A 14,615-nucleotide genomic window follows, 5' to 3' on the forward strand; every position below is an offset into this window, starting at 1 on the left:
GTACACACACAGCTCCTCACTCCCTCTACAGTGAACTACATCAGTCATAAACTACACTGTACACACAGCTCCCCTCTCCCTCTACAGTGAACTACATCAGTCATAAACTACACTGTACACACACAGCTCCTCACTCCCTCTACAGTGAACTACATCAGTCACAAACTACACTGTACACACACAGCTCCTCTCTCCCTCTACAGTGAACTACACCAGTCACAAACTACACTGTACACACACAGCTCCTCGCTCCCTCTACAGTGAACTACATCAGTCACAAACTACACTGTACACACACAGCTCCTCACTCCCTCTACAGTGAACTACACCAGTCACAAACTACACTGTACACACACAGCTCCTCACTCCCTCTACAGTGAACTACATCAGTCATAAACTACACTGTACACACAGCTCCCCTCTCCCTCTACAGTGAACTACATCAGTCATAAACTACACTGTACACACACAGCTCCTCGCTCCCTCTACAGTGAACTACATCTGTCATAAACTACACTGTACACACACAGCTCCTCACTCCCTCTACAGTGAACTACATCAGTCATAAACTACACTGTACACACACAGCTCCTCGCTCCCTCTACAGTGAACTACATCAGTCATAAACTACACTGTACACACACAGCTCCTCACTCCCTCTACAGTGAACTACATCAGTCACAAACTACACTGTACACACAGCTCCTCCCTCCCTTTACACTGAACTACATCAGTCATAAACTACACTGTACACACACAGACGGCACTAGAGTTCAGAATCACACAGATGAATAAATAGAAATGATGTGTGTTAGAAATATATACTGCACTGTTAACATCTAGATTCAGTCGTTTCAGGACGTGTGTAGTGCACTACAGAGGGAGGATGGAATGATTTGGGATTGAACCTCTCTGTTTCTCATGCATCGTAGGGTTTTGAAGCCTCTCGTTGGGAGGTTTTCATATTCGTCTGGACAGGGATATTTTTAAAAACGGGGGAAACTCAGCTTTTACAAATAAACGGATCCGTGTGAATGGAGCCTGAGCCACGATTGTCAGTGGCACAAAGTGGAGTGAAAGGTATCTGTGGTGCAGCTCAGCTCAGGCTGACAGTGCACACCAACACACAGGTCGATTATTAAAGTCCTGTCTGAGAGTGAGCCACTTGTGCTGGAGGAAGACAGTTAGGGAATAAAGGCTTAATAAAGAAAAAGGCTTAAAGTGATCTAACAGGAAAACGGTTAAAAACTATGCATCTTTTCAGCAAACTTCAGCAAAAAAAACCCTCTATGACATAACAATGAACACTAACCTAAATACTATGAGCCATAGCCATGAAGGTTTGTCTTTAAGAGTTAGTTATTAGGTTGATTAGGTAGGATATTAGGTATGATTGTATTTAAAAATTCTAACATTCCCCTGACCTTGTGTCATTTTATGGTAATTGTTGTTTCATATTAAAAATGACAAACGCAGTGTTCCTGCGCTCTGTTCCCGACTCTAACACCGACCCCATCTGTAAATGGTCTAAACCCACACTCACACTGACTTTTGGACACAGTATTATGCCCAAAAACAGAACAAACCCATCACAGTCTTCATTTTTTAGCTGTATTCTGTTGAATCAAATAAAGTTTGTTCTTTTTTAAAGCTTAAAAATATGGTCATTTTGTACATTTATGGATAAAACAAATGAACCTGGAACAATGCAGATGTAACGTTAATTCAAATATTAGAATTAAAACATTAGAACTTGACGAGAGGATTACAGAACATTGCGGATTACTGTTTATTTGTTGTTATTGTAATCTTACATCTCTCTGTGTTACACTGCTGTACTGTACTCAGTTAACACCTGCTCGGGTGATGCTTAACCGCTTTGTTGAGAGCACTGAAATATGTAAAGTAGTAACTAGATAGCTATATCCTATTTTAGCTTCTTGAGCTTAATCATCTTGAGTTTGAATTTACATTTGAATTGAACCAACTGCACACACTTCCACAGGATGAGGGCACAGAATTAGCCTTTACAGCTCTTACAGTTATCTGTAGTGATATGTAGGGTTAAAAAACAAACGCTGCCATTTAACACGCTCCTCTGAAACATGAAGCAATGCCAGGTCACAAAGGAAGTGTTACAACATTTGTTTGAATGTGTGTGAAAAAGCAGAACCTTAAGGGTTCCATCAGGGTGGAGAGAAGCGAACAAGGGGAAGTGTGAACATGTCTCACAAAGGCAAAGTCACTAACAGATTAATAAAAAAACTTCCCGCCCCCTCCCTCCGTTCTCCAACCTACGCCATCTTTAATTAACTCTGTCAGCTCACGGTTATTAACTAGTGCTATTCAAAACACCCTCAACACACCACACACCAGGCCTTCACACCAAACTACGACACAGTGCAGTACGTCACACGTGAGGAACACAGCCAACAAAGCTCTTCATCTCCACAGAAAAATCCTTCTGAAATTTCAGTCTAATTTTATGTACAATTATTTTATTTCAAACCGTTTCTATCAATTCAGGTTCACATTTCAGATCTTTAATCCAATCAGCCACAACATTAAAACCACTGACAGTGAAGAAAATATTAAAACAAAAAGCCACTGCAGTTTTATCACGGGGAAGTGTTGTGATTAAACTGCTTTTATGCATCATCTCAAATACCTTACTGCTTTTAAAAAACATTGGTCAATGTGAAGCACATTGATGTTCAATTCATTGGAATGGCTTCACAGAGTGGTCTTTAGCACTGTTTCTGTCCTGATTTCACATTGTTCAGGAGAATTGAACAAAACTGACTGGTTTTAACACAGTGGCGCATTAATATGGTGTGTGCACTGTGTATTTTACATTAGGATAAGAACAATCCGTTTTATAACTCTGATTATCTCCTTACAGTGGGTCTTGTTAAGGGCTGTGAAATATATAGGAATCAACACGTGAACAGAAAGTCTCTCCAGTCGACGCGATAAAAGCAGGGAGAGCCTCAAGTGTGTCTTTGACAAGGACCAAAGAGTGACGCTTAGACGACGGAGTCAGAGTGTGTCTAAACTCATATGTCTTGCTGTGTGTTGGACATACAGTGGTTAGTAACTACCAAAGATGGTCAGGAGTTGTGGGCCCATCTGGCTCAGTCCCACAGAAGAGCTACTGTAACTGCTGAAAAGGTTAATACTGGCTTAGGAAAGATGAAAAGTGTCAAAACAGCACATTACAGCTTACAGCACATTTACGCTGCCAGAGGCACCTACACTAGGCCCTGCCAATTGTTTAAGGAACATGACAAGAATTCAAGGCGTTGAACTGGACTCCAAATTCCTCATATCTCAAACTCAGCATCTGTGGGACATGCTGAAACGCCAAGTTGATCCACGAAGGCCGTACCGCGTAACTTACAGGACTTAGAGGTCAGAGGTCTTGATGGTGATGGATCAGAAATATTCTGGAGGAATGAACAAGGCCTACACAATATTAGGGCAGTGGCATTAATTTTATGGCTGAGCTGAGTTGCTGATTAACAGATTTCATGTTTGAATTCCCTTGTTCAAATGAGGTGTTTCTGTGTTTTCAAGTTTAAACATTTTCTGCAATTTTCTATTTATTTGATTGCAACACTAATCACTAAATGTGTTCATACTTTTTCATTATAATGCATACTCCAAATAAAAGGTAATTGCTTTTCAACGTGCAGCAGTGTGTTCTCTGTTATTTTAGTAAAATATAGAAAACATTTCAGAAAGAACATCCAAACTTTACTTTATTACTTTATATATAGTTATTTAATATCAACTTATAATTAGGAAAATATAATCTTACATTTCTTTACGTCTGTGGGAGAGTTTAGTTGGAAAAAAAGGCATGAAGTTAACAGGGGAATTCTGCACAGAACACGTCCAACACTTAAAATGTACTGAGGTATTATTGGCTCTGTTTTACCACACCACTGCTGCTTGCAGCAAAAAAAAAAACAAAAAAAAAACCTGCTCTATTTCTCTGTGCTGCACAGGAAGAGAAAACCACAAAACCAAAAAAAATTTTTTTGAAATAAAAAAAAAGAAAAGGAAACATTTGATAAAGTGTTGAACCCTCTGCAAACAGCGCACATCAGCTCCTCCTCCTCAGTGCAGTAAAACATGTTTAATCTGTTTAAATATAAAGTTAGACGCAACCTGCACGCAGACGACGAGCAAAACTGAGCGACACAAAGGAAGCCAGGACAACGGCATCTGTCTCATTAATGATATACAGCTAACATTAAAAGAAAAATTTCATCTTTGATATAAAATAGTGATAATAATAAAAATAATATTAATTAAAAAAAAAACGAACATTTCAAAATGAAATGTTTGTATCGTACTGTGGAAATTTAACTCTAATAACACCTCAACACCCAGAAATCTTCAACCGACTGAAACTGTCCAGCACACGGTAACACTACCATTACAGTGGAAAATAAACAGAATATTGTCAAAACAAAATACGATGAGTGAGAGAGAGAGGGGCAGAGAGAGAGACAGACAGAGAGAGTGAGTATATGCTGCTAAGTTAGCTCATACCTGTATGTGCTGTTGCAGAGCTCCCACTGAAAGCAAGACGGAAACTCACCCGTGGGTTACACAGCACATGCTGCTCGCCGCAGTGCATTCTGGGAGCGAGCCTGACATTGGCCCCGTGGTGTGTGTACTGTGTGTGGTGAACTGCAACCGGAAACTAGACCTAAAACAGCAAAAGAGAAATACAGCGGTGTCAGTGTTAGTTCTATTTTTCAGGACAAAGATGATCTGAATTTGCTTGATTTCAATATTTATAAAGGGAAAGACAGAAAGAGCAAGTTAGGTTTAAGAATAAATAAATAAAATAATATACACACACACATTCCACACCCCCACTACGTATACAAAACATGCATGACACCATGTCCTCACTATGTCCATAAACAAGTCTGAGTGTGTGTTCTGTGTGAAAGCTGTTCTCAGATCAGTCTGAAAAATGAAAAGCAGGGTTCTCAGTATTAAGTGTGTGTGTGTGTGTGTTTGTAGGTATATGTGTGCGTGAACGTGTTCAAAGCCCAGACACAGGTCTCTCTTTCTCTCTCTCTCTCTCTCTCTCTCTATCACCATGGAAACAGCTTTTATCTTATTTGCATCTGAGCATACAATTTCATCCACATTCAGTCACGACTGTCTCTTCCCCACTACCCTCAAATGACAAGCCCTCCACCACACACACACACACAGTCAAAACACTCGACTGGCACACAGCCCAACCCTGCTACTAACCCTAACCCTCAAAGCTAATTCTGTCACCGAAGGCCTGACCTTGTCCCAAATGCAGTGTGATACAGACTCACTCTCTCGCTTGCTCTCCCTTCCTCTCTCTCTCTCTCTCTTTCTCTTTCTCACACACACACACACTCACTCTCTCTCTCTCTGTCTCTCTCTCTCTCTCTCTGAGGCTCTACCCTCTGCCTGTGAGAAAGAGGAAGCAACGTGCACAACAGACCCTGCATGGCTTAAGATAACGATGCACAGTTAAACAGGAAGAGGGGTGTGTTTGTCATACATATGTGTGTGTGTGTGTGTGTGTGTGTGTGTGTGTGTGTGTGGTTGTGCAATGCTATAGGTTATTTCAGTTCCTTTTTAGCAGAGGCCAGGTGTGCTACATGGTTCCACTTAATCAGTTCAGGTTCCTGTTTTAAAGCTCTGCATGCAGATATAAAAAAGAGAAAACCATTGTCCTGCATACTTATAGGGGCTGGGGGAGAGATGGGGGGCGTCTAGACACACAGTCAAAGAGACCCACAGGACAGACAGACAGACAGACAGACAATACCTCTGGGATAGAATACCTCTTCTACTGACTATGCTACTCAGACTGTACATCAGTGCTAGGCTTTTAACACTGGAATGTTAACTCTGTGAGTTCTCTCTCGTCCTGAATAAACATCACCTCAGCTGCAGTGTAAATACATGACAAAGCATAATCGTCCCCTGCCTGCAAAAAAAACACAAAACAAAACAAAAAAACACCTCCCAGTCCTTTCCCACCCAGCGTTAGGTATTCAGCTGCATTCTGTCAGTGCAGCATGAGTTAGCAGCTAGCACTCTCACCCTGCAACATTTACTTACCTCCTCTGTTCCTCTTCCAGGCGACGCTCCTCAAATCCACCGCACCATAATCCCCTCTCCTCTAGCGATGTACAGGAAGAAGATTCGGTCCGTCCCTATTTACAGGTCCCCTGACACTGCAGTACGCTGTGCGCCTGACGCATTCTTAACCCAGCGACGCAACCGAAGAGGGGAGGAGAGGACAGGAGAGAAGAGAAGCATTAGAGAGTTTAGATCCAAACCAAACAGAATTTTAACATTTACCCTTCATTAGCACCACACACACAACGTCAGGGCAGTGTCCAGACACCGCGTCTAATCTGAGAGGTCAGCTACTTAAAGGCACACCCACTGCTGACATAGGTATTCACTTGTGCACACACAGCCTGTAATCTCCATAGAACGGCACTGTCAGTGGAGTAGGATGCTCCTGAGCAGCTGCACATGAGCCCAGATCAATGCCATCACTGCTCAGGTCACCCCAGCTTTGTCCTGTGTTCTCTAATGTGATGAAGGACCACACAATATCAGTGAAGCTGTGCTCATCAATCCTCCTGTGACATCGATTGTAGAGCTTTTCCTAAAGTGTAGAAGCTGTCAGAAGCAAAGTGAGGGTAAACCCTTCATTATTAATAGGTCTGATGGGGTCAGCACATTTCAAACTTATATATGTTTTTACTAACTAACCTCATGGTATTTTGTAAATATTCAAATTTAATTTGTGTATTACAGTTTTAACAAAAGGGACTGAGGCATGTTTACCATTGAGTTCCATGATCACAGTTTTATTTACGGGGGACAAACCGTGCACTGGCTTTATTTTCATCATTATTTTACTGATGTTTTTATTTTAGATTTTTATTTTTTATATTTTACATTATTTGTCTGATGTTTCAAATTAAATAATACTTGATTTGATCAGTACCTTTCACATTTATGGCTTTGCCTTGTCCCAACACACGATTCAACTAATCCACGACTGCACAATCCTCACTGAGCGGCAATTTACCTCCCCCCCCCCCCCCCTTCCTCCCCAGGCGTGGAGCTTGAGCAGGTGCCAGTTTGAGGAAAACTGAACGAAGAAGAGACAAGTTTAAGAACTTTGGCCGTAATCGCTAAGAAGAATGTGCCATAATCAACATATTTATACAGAAAAGTGTTCACCATTTCACTAAAACACCTACCAACGCAAAAAAGTGAATATGTGACTGTCATTTCCCTTTCCATTTACAAGCCTTTAGTCTCCAAATCCACCTTAAATATTTTGACGAGACAAGACTGGTGTTACTTATCAATTTTCCCTTCCACCATAAACGTCCTTTAGGAGGCAGATCTCTACTTCTGGTTCACAACTGTACTCTTTAAAACCTATCGCTACACAGGCGTCTGTACTTCTATATTTCTTTCAGAACTAATAAACCTTTTCAGAGAACATTATCCAGCTCTGGCTCTGGTCTGTAGAGTTGCTGCCACTTTTCAAACATAATGCCTATATTTTCTCGCATTTTCTCTTGTGAAAATTGTAACTGATGTGATAAGACGATCGAAAGACGACAGACCTTTAGGCAGCACAAAAACCTTACTGCACAATCTTGTTTCACTGTTTGTGAGTTGGAAGTCGCTCCAGATACACATTTCATAATATGTCCTCTTTAAAAAATCTGAAGAAATATTAATACCTCACATACTCTTCGTCACTCACCAGAACAAATTAAAGTGCCCTGTGTGTCACCTGTGACTGATTAAACTTAACCAATAGAACATAATAAGTGAGACTTATTTAGGGACTTTCACATACCCAAGGTTACTTTACAAACTGGGAAAGAAGGGAAAAAATCTGTCTAATCACGAGTGAGTGTGAGTATTCTGAGAAAAATTTTCTGCTGGACTTTGAATGCAGCAAAGAGAAGTGCAGGAGTGAACAAATGAAAGTAAAGAGTCTCAGAGAGAAGTGGCAGCAACACTGAATAACCTACACACAGTGGACAGCTAGACAACCTGGATCACCTTCATTTGCAAGACGAGATGTTTGGATGGAGAAATACTGACGGATCAACAGACCCAAGGCCATGCAGGGTTTTGAAGAAAATAAAAACCTCCCTGAATCAGGAGGATTTATTGATTACCTTTGAAAAACAGAAAGAGAAAATCAATAAAACTTTGGTGATCTTTCATTCATTCATTATCTGTAACCCTTATCCAGTTCAGGGTCACAGTGGGTCCAGAGCCTACCTGGAATCATTGGGCGCAAGGCAGGAATACACCCTGGAGGGGGCGCCAGTCCTTCACAGGGCAACACACACACACACACACACACCTACAGACACTTTTGAGTCACCAATCCACCTGCAACGTGTGGTTTTGGACTGTGGGAGGAAACCGGAGCACCCGGGTGTAAGGTGATCTTTCAGCATGTGATATTTATTATTCTGCTAAAATCCTTGATGCTGGATTGGTGCTTTACTTTTATTGTAAACCTGTGAATGAAGTAGTTGATAAACATACACCATTAAAAAATCTGTCTCAGCAGAAATGTCATCTTTGGTTAAAAGGAGGTTTTCCTCAGCCATCGACCCAAGGGGCTTCTGACCCTCTTCATGTTACGAGCTGCTGCTGAGAGTCGGAAAAAAACTAATATGAAAGCTGCTGTAACTTCAGAGATTTTACAAGCGGCGAGTTTGTGCTGGAGGTCTGCGTTTCATGGTGATTGACAGGTCTCTGGCCAGTCAGAGCTCTGCAGTGTATACACCTCACATTTAGTACCTACTCTGCTTGGTTGGAACCCGGCATGAACAGGAAGTACAAAAGAACCCACGTCCAGGACCAGATTTGGCCGGTAGAAAAACGTGGGCCCCAGCCATGAAACCTATGGACTTTGGTTACGAGCTTGACATTAGACAGCTTAGAAACTACTGCACATTGGCAATAAGAATTTAAGGGGCCAGGCAGTGCTGCAGGCCATCAGTAGAGGGCCTAGATCTAAGAAATCCAGCTCCCAAACTGGTTCTCAATACCAAGAAAGCAAAAAAATGGACTTGTGTACTTTGGAAGACGCACAGCTTCAGAGAATACAGTCCACAAACAAGAAAATCTGTGTGACTCCACGCAGCATCATGGAGCTTGTTGCCAAGTGACTGACTCTGGAAAAGTGAAGGGCTCTGCATAGGCATTTGTGTGTGTGTGTGTGTGTGTGTGTGCGTGCGTATTATCAAACACACCGCTGCCCTGAACTGGATAAGGGTTACAGACAATGAATGTAATAACAACAACAACAATAATAATAATAAAACAAGCATTTATTGATTTCATTTGATTCATGGTACTGAGAGGCTGAATGGAAGGAAAAGTGGTGAGTTTTAAGCTAATATCTGAAAGAGGATCATTCTGTCTGCTGGATTTCTGGGGGAATGTTCCAGAGACAGGGAGCAGCTCTGAAGAAACAGGGTCACACAGGCTGTGAAGATGAGAAGAGGGAATAGACAGACAGCCAGTGGTGGAGGATCTAAGGCTGTGGGAGTGTCTAAGGAGATCTAACCCTTAGAAATGGCAAGTAATAACTATTTCTATACAAACCAAAGTTATTTTTAGAGAACACACTCCTTATATTAATGTCCTCACCTAATTTACACTTGATTCATCCCCAGGGAAAATCATAGTTCCCTGTGTTTACTGCAGGAAAGGCCTTGGCAAGTTTACGCTTAAGATCTATGAGCAGTACGTCCACATTTTTATCAAATCAGTGACGAAAGGAACAAGGCCAGTCCATACTCACTGAAGAGGACCGCATCCATAGGCCAGCTACTAGGCCACACAACAAAACGCCTACTCTACCAATGAGGAAGAGAAAAAACGAAGGTGGAAGAAAAACACTGAGACAGAGTTGCTCAAGCATTAGACATAATTGCACCCTGGATGATCCAATCACACGACGCAGCCTGGAAATAGCGCCTTGAACGGCCAACACCCAGACTGTTGACCACGGCGAGAGGTCAACGAACGCCTTCAGCCGACACGTCATTGTCTCGTTATAGGAGAACTGTGCTGAAGGAGGGAGGAGAGACTAGATAGAGAAGTCCAAAACACTGAGTCATAACCAAGAAAAACGAGGGAGGGGGCCGAGAGACACAGACAGACAGACTCGGTTTTCTTTATTTTAGAACACAGAGGCATTAACACTAACGAGCGAACAGCACGAACGAACGTGGCAGCGAAGGAAGACAGAGCATGTTGACGGCGAGAGGAAAGATAAACCTGTGCAGACTGTTCTGCAGCGCTCCACACCGACAGAGAGACATTCACCTACTTCTTTCAGTTTGTTGACTTCACCTGCAGGATTAGCTAATGCAGCACATAACACTCAGAAGCAAGGGCAAGGCCCAGACGTGTTCACACACAGTTCACAATATCACTCACTGACTGTAAAACCCCTGCTGTAGCTATAGATTCCTGTGAGACCCTCATTCACAGAATACACACTATATGTGTTTCCTGCTGAAAAATGTACTTGGACCTGAAAGAGACATTAGGAAATGTGACTTGAAAGAGGAAAGTAAAGCTTTATCCTGATGAGATTAAATCTCAATGTGGTCCTGGGCATAATTCTCTCTTTTACAGGGGGTCCTGTGAAACTTTATTTCCATCCAAATGGTAATAAAACGAGGAGGAGGCTCTTTTAAACTTCTTAGACCGATAAAGTGCTTTCACTTCAGATTTTATTGTAATGAGAGAACAGTTTAAATGAGTGCAGCAGTTGTACCGTGATGCTGTATTTATGAAATACACAGATTCTGCTTTTGCTGCTGTTCGGAAAGACTCCCCCCGGGCCTCGCATTCCTTTATTTGATTTCAGAACGTTGGCAGCTCTAGACGTGATGGGAGCACAAGGCACGCAACAGGAGACTTCGGGTAAATCGCACCACCACACCCTCCACTCCCCCAGCTCCATCGGTGCACTGGCTCTGACTGAACCCAAATCAACTCCTCCCCACCCCCAAAGTTCACATTTGTTTAGAATCTTTGGAAGAAGAACTGTGCACACACACTTTTGCCCAGTCCCACCCAAATGTCCATTCCTGGCCAAGACATTGTCTCTAATGACGTCTGCCATTAAACGATGAGCAGTGGCCTACTTTTGCTTCTTAAAAGACTAATGTTGGGTGATTAAAATGAATCTGCTAATGATGCTTCAAAACGGGCTGACGGCCTGAAGTCAAATAGTTGTTGAGACATATAACAGTAATAAATGTGTATCAGATATTTTTTATTAATATATTTACTGTAAAGCTCCACTTTGAACTTTATTTTATTAGCTGCAGTCAAAAGATTCTCCAGTTCCTTAGTGACACAGACTACAACTGAACATAGAATAAGCCTTGCTCACAGTGCTGCCTCTTTCTATAAACAGTAGAACAGGTTAAGGGCCTCACCACAAGTGCTAGCAACACCAATTATTGCATCAGGCCAATCAAGTTTCAGAAACGGAACTGCTCACTAGCCAATCAGCAAGAGGTTTCTTACTGTCTTTGGCAAATGACTCTAGCAATTTTACTGCAGCATTTGCTGTGGTCCTGTCTCTCTCTTTCCCTCTCTCTCTCTCTCTCTCTCATTCAGGAAATGTCTCTTCATATGTATGAGATCTACATTAATACGTTGTTGGTGATAATTCTAGACACTAAAAATACCCCATGACTGAAGAGAGCATGCACACAAACACCCTCTTGTTGATTGCAATCAGACCTCGAACATTGGGCAACTGCTGCTAGTATTTTTCTCGTCATACTTCTGTGTTTAGCAATGTTCTGCACCATGCTGTGAACTCACACGGCCCTGACACCACTCCATATGTGTCAGTGGTGTCCTGCATCCGTCAACATTTATCTTTCATTATTTAGCAATGTATTTACCACAAGATAAACGACCCAGGGTTGTACAAGTCTATTGGAAATAATAAAAAGCTAGGAGACGGCTGTATTAACCCCGTCCTAACAAACACATACGTTCACAATCACACTTTGTTAACTGTATTAAGTGCAGCATTATTGTGCTCCATGATTAATCTGAGGTGTGATACCAATGGAAGAAACAACTTTTTTTTTTCTGAGGTAGAAAGCATTTACTGACATCTGCTGGTTGAACAATTACTTTGCAGTTTTGGAAAAATCTATCCATAATCGAGACACGACACGGCACAGCAGGCAAGAATCACCTTCTAATTTATAGTGTTTCTGCATTACACCCCAACACACATAAAAGTCCTGTTCAATCATTTCATAAAATTATCTGTAGTAAAGCCCTTTGCTAAATGTATATTTAACATAGTGTAGATTTCTTTATGAGTTTGTGGCTCCTGTTCCCAACCGCTGCATATTTTCCTAACATATGAATCAAAGACTTTTCTACAATTCACACAAATTAAATTTAAAGGTCTTAATTTGCATTTCATGTTGCCTAGTCATGCTCTTCTTTTTCCACAAGCTGCAGTTAGAATACAAATCAATCTAAAGTCTCTGTAACATAGTTTTGGAAATAAACATACAAATGGACATGAGAATGAGCAACGTGGCAATGTCTCCAAGCAGCAACTAGAAATACCCACAGCAACAGCTGTCAAAGCAGTGTATCTGAATCATTTAAACATGTAAACAACCCATTTGTCTTAAATCAATAAGGAATTAAAAGTAATGAATAATAAATGAATAAACTGGAAAAAGTGCATTTCCCAAAGTAAACTCACGACGGGTGCCAAGTTTAACTGGTCCCCGGGTGTCACTCGGGCCACTGCAAGGCTGTTACACTCCAACTCTAAAATGAAAGCTGTTTTTCAGGTATTTACTGATGTGTTGTCTGAAGGAGAAAGAGTAAACCGGCGTCTTTGCATGGGCATTACACATCTCTTTTTGAGGGGCACAAAGAAAAAACTATTTTATTTCTCTCCACTCTGTTATTTTCATTTATAGCCCAACATTCTCAGTCCTCTTTCTCACATCTCCAGGATTCTCTTCTAAATTCATCTCGGGCTAAAGTATTAGGAGCACAAAGAAGTGTAGTTATCAGTGTTTTGTATCAGTTCCAACATTCTCCAGTTCTTCTGTCATTTTATCTGTTGCACAGTGTTAAAAGTGACAAATTTTATTTTAAAAAAAATCTAAAAATTAAGTATTAATACGGTAGATACATGGTCAATAACATTTAATTCACCACCTTTAAATCATTTAAACCAAAACTCACAATATATTTGGATAATCCCCAAGAACAGAACTCAATGTTTTTGCAGTGTTTTTTCTCCTTGACAGAGTGATCAATACATTTTTCTCGTTTGCCTTTTTTTTAATAATAAATTGACAATTTTTAATACTACAGAGATTATTATAAAATGACAAAAGGACAGGTAAATGTTTGAATTACAATTACAGTACACACACATAAATGTGTTCAAACTTATTTGCACATATTATATATAAAAACAAAATTAGCTACTAAAATGTTACCTTTTCCTTAGCTCTTGTGGAGGAACTGGACTGCTCATTAGTGGATGTTTTATCTAAAAAAAAAAGGCCTAAGCAAATATAAACACAAAACCAACGGTTTGATTAGAAAATTCAGGAGTTTAGGGAGCAATAAGCAAACTGCGCAGTATGTGGCGAGGGGAGGGGTTTACCTATAAATGAACCTGTTAATCTGTCGTTTATCTCCCAGTAACAGACACTCGTCTGAGTTAAACACAAAGCTACTGAGGCTGAATACCTTAATGCTTGTTTTTAGTTGTAAAATGCTTTTGAGGGCTATTTAGCTCCTCTTAAAATAAGAATTCTATCGAGATCGCTACCGCAGTGAGCTTTTCTTTTCCGTTTCCCACAGTTACTGCCAGAAGATTGTTGCGTTTTTGTAAGTGTTATAATAATAATAATAATAATAATTATTATTATTATTAATAAAATCTTCGGGTAGAACTACGCTTAAAATGCCTGTGTTTCGAGTGCTTCTCTGTGCTGCGCTGATTGGATGCGTACGCTGATGACGACAACTCACTGGGATTTGTAGTTTTCAGCTCGGCTCGGAAGTCCGTTGATTTTCCCGTTAAAAACACAAACTGCATGATACTGCACTTCGTTTAGTAAAGCTACACTACAATCAGATTCAACTCGAAATAAATCTTAACTTAATACAGGATCACACTTAAGGGTTACATTCGTATATTACCGCGCTTAGGAGGAGGGTAGGAAACTACATCCTACATATATTTATCGTTATTTATACATATATATATTTTTCATCATTTTATGTGGCGGAAATGGACCTGCATTGATATGAGATACCTCATCATATCTACACGGATATCTCCAGCTGTAAACAAACACACTTTGCAGGTGCTACACTGCTTTGGAAAACAATATGCTGCTAGAACTTACATGTGTGCAGGTCTGCGCATGTGCAGTCCAGATCGGGCAAGTCGCGCAAATCGGGTAACAAAATAAGCATAAACAGCGAAATCGCGCCGTCTCGCG

General features: G+C 40.9%; 1 protein-coding gene across 1 annotated transcript in view; it reads right to left on the minus strand.

Moving 5' to 3' along the window:
• The window catches only part of LOC136675419 (muscleblind-like protein 1), a 90,674-nt gene extending 76,131 nt beyond the window's left edge, over positions 1-14,543 (minus strand). Inside the window, exons 1-4 of the mRNA XM_066651961.1 lie at positions 14,520-14,543; positions 13,599-13,666; positions 6,133-6,276; positions 4,610-4,720 (exon numbers count right to left, since the gene is read on the minus strand). The gene's annotated coding sequence lies outside the window, so the exon portion shown is untranslated. The remainder of the gene's footprint in view (positions 1-4,609; positions 4,721-6,132; positions 6,277-13,598; positions 13,667-14,519) is intronic.
• Between the last annotated feature and the right edge of the window lie 72 nt (positions 14,544-14,615).

The sequence above is a fragment of the Hoplias malabaricus genome, chromosome X1, assembly GCF_029633855.1.
Source record: "Hoplias malabaricus isolate fHopMal1 chromosome X1, fHopMal1.hap1, whole genome shotgun sequence".
Classification (NCBI taxonomy): domain Eukaryota; kingdom Metazoa; phylum Chordata; class Actinopteri; order Characiformes; family Erythrinidae; genus Hoplias; species Hoplias malabaricus.